We start from the raw sequence: 3331 nt of genomic DNA on the forward strand, positions 1-3331 counted from the left end.
CGTACCTAAATCCACTCAGGATGCTGCTACCAGCCTCATGACGTGGATTTCATGGCTGAGTGACACTCCATTGGACCTACGTAGCACCACTTGTCCACTTGTCCACTTGTCTTTGTCCACTTGTCCACTCGTCTTTGTCCACTTGGCTCTTTCCTGGGATATGAAACGTGTACCGGAGTGGAGGTTCTTGTCAAGACAGCAGCCCTCAACTTTGGGGTCCCTGTGTCTGGTTGATTTTTTCATTTTCCCAAGGTCAACGCCCATGTGTGGAAGTGCCCTATGCTCTGTGGTTCTGTGTTTTACATGGTTTGGGAAAGAGGATACACTTGTGAAGATTGGCTGTTGGCCATTGACATCCCGCCCATCAGCTTAACAAGGCTCCCTTGACTCCGTGGGCTGTCCTGCCTTTCTGGTTTTTAGACTTTTTTCGCCTGGCCCTTTTGCCCCCGGGGGGGGGGGGCGAGAGATTTCTTTGTAGTGCTGATTTGCTCTCCCAGGTTGCTTGGTTGGCCAAAAAGGGCGTATGCGTTTTTTCCTGAATATATTCAGGAAAAAACGCATACGCCCTTTTTGGCCAACCGCATCATTGTCCACGTTCTGGCGCTTTTCATGTGCTATCGGGGCCATTCCGATGTACCCGTTGACATCCGTTTCCTGCAGTTCTGCCTTGCGTTCAGCGCCTCTTCGTAGCCTGACCTCAATATATTTTGGGGCGATAGTTATCGTTTAGAACTCTGCAGGTTTGGGAAGTGCAGGGCCCCTGAGCTCCATTTCCCAAGTCGCTTTTTTGTGAGTGGGACGCAACACGGCTGGATGGCTTCACGCCCTATTGTCGATCCGCGGTGGCAGGCTGAACCGCTGGTGAATTCTTCTTCGTGATGGGAAATGAGAGTGACATGTGCCCGACCAAACACCTCCAGCGAGTCTCTCATTGGTTCCCCCTCTTGCAGTTCATCCTGCGGACAAATTGCAGACGGTACGAAAGAGGCATGGAAAGGCGCCGAGTCTCCAAGTGGGGAGATTGTTAGTAAGGGGGCCTGAATGGAGAACACGAGCACCAGGAGAGGAAAACTGAGGTGAGTTTCAGAAAGCTTTCCCGATCCCACGGTGTAGCATCCGCTGGGTTTCCAATGAGTGCTTTCGCTGTCGGAAGATTGCGTTGAACCTGGAGAGTTGGGAGCCATGGAATGGGGAGCACGCAGGATTCCTTTCAAGGGTCTGCATTTGCTTTCCCAACCTCACCAATCGTCTCAGCCCCAAGAGTGTCCAGCCTTATGTCTTCTGCCGCTGGGGCTGTAGATGTGGTCAATCCTGGTTGCATGCCAGTCCCTGAACGCATTTTGGAAGAATTTCTCTCTGTTTTGCCCTGCTTGTTTCTTCTTTGTGTTGGAAATGTATCCTCAGAATGGGTCTGAGCTGATTTTCCCTGCTGGTTTTAGGCCGCTTTACACACACTTGATGCACTTACACAGAGATATCAAGACTTAGCTTTTAAGATGCTTACTAGTCGGATAGATACTTGTGCGATGAACAGGGTCTGGTGAGTCCAGTTGATTGAGCAAGGAGTAGGTCGTGTCCATTCCATATTCGGTTTTCGGAAGGGTATCTGTGCTCATTTCAAACTCGAGTTTTATGCGTCACCGCACCTCACCTTTCCCCTGAAGCAGGCATAAGTGTGTTTTCTAAAAGCGTGACTCTGTTCTGTTTGGGGATTCCGTGCATGGGGAGCGATTTTTACATTCCCTCGATAAGTGATATCATAAGTTTCTTTTTTTGTGGGACTTATTTCACTGAGGATGATCGTACCTAAATCCACTCAGGATGCTGCTACCAGCCTCATGACGTGGATTTCATGGCTGAGTGACACTCCATTGGACCTACGTAGCACCACTTGTCCACTTGTCCACTTGTCTTTGTCCACTTGTCCACTCGTCTTTGTCCACTTGGCTCTTTCCTGGGATATGAAACGTGTACCGGAGTGGAGGTTCTTGTCAAGACAGCAGCCCTCAACTTTGGGGTCCCTGTGTCTGGTTGATTTTTTCATTTTCCCAAGGTCAACGCCCATGTGTGGAAGTGCCCTATGCTCTGTGGTTCTGTGTTTTACATGGTTTGGGAAAGAGGATACACTTGTGAAGATTGGCTGTTGGCCATTGACATCCCGCCCATCAGCTTAACAAGGCTCCCTTGACTCCGTGGGCTGTCCTGCCTTTCTGGTTTTTAGACTTTTTTCGCCTGGCCCTTTTGCCCCGGGGGGGGGGGGCGCGAGAGATTTCTTTGTAGTGCTGATTTGCTCTCCCAGGTTGCTTGGTTGGCCAAAAAGGGCGTATGCGTTTTTTCCTGAATATATTCAGGAAAAAACGCATACGCCCTTTTTGGCCAACCGCATCATTGTCCACGTTCTGGCGCTTTTCATGTGCTATCGGGGCCATTCCGATGTACCCGTTGACATCCGTTTCCTGCAGTTCTGCCTTGCGTTCAGCGCCTCTTCGTAGCCTGCGCTCAATATATTTTGGGGCGATAGTTATCGTTTAGAACTCTGCAGGTTTGGGAAGTGCAGGGCCCCTGAGCTCCATTTCCCAAGTCGCTTTTTTGTGAGTGGGACGCAACACGGCTGGATGGCTTCACGCCCTATTGTCGATCCGCGGTGGCAGGCTGAACCGCTGGTGAATTCTTCTTCGTGATGGGAAATGAGAGTGACATGTGCCCGACCAAACACCTCCAGCGAGTCTCTCATTGGTTCCCCCTCTTGCAGTTCATCCTGCGGACAAATTGCAGACGGTACGAAAGAGGCATGGAAAGGCGCCGAGGCTCCAAGTGGGGAGATTGTTAGTAAGGGGGCCTGAATGGAGAACACGAGCACCAGGAGAGGAAAACTGAGGTGAGTTTCAGAAAGCTTTCCCGATCCCACGGTGTAGCATCCGCTGGGTTTCCAATGAGTGCTTTCGCTGTCGGAAGATTGCGTTGAACCTGGAGAGTTGGGAGCCATGGAATGGGGAGCACGCAGGATTCCTTTCAAGGGTCTGCATTTGCTTTCCCAACCTCACCAATCGTCTCAGCCCCAAGAGTGTCCAGCCTTATGTCTTCTGCCGCTGGGGCTGTAGATGTGGTCAATCCTGGTTGCATGCCAGTCCCTGAACGCATTTTGGAAGAATTTCTCTCTGTTTTGCCCTGCTTGTTTCTTCTTTGTGTTGGAAATGTATCCTCAGAATGGGTCTGAGCTGATTTTCCCTGCTGGTTTTAGGCCGCTTTACACACACTTGATGCACTTACACAGAGATATCAAGACTTAGCTTTTAAGATGCTTACTAGTCGGATAGATACTTGTGCGATG

This window comes from Kogia breviceps, unplaced genomic scaffold (genome assembly GCF_026419965.1).
Source record: "Kogia breviceps isolate mKogBre1 unplaced genomic scaffold, mKogBre1 haplotype 1 scaffold_56, whole genome shotgun sequence".
NCBI classification, from domain to species: domain Eukaryota; kingdom Metazoa; phylum Chordata; class Mammalia; order Artiodactyla; family Physeteridae; genus Kogia; species Kogia breviceps.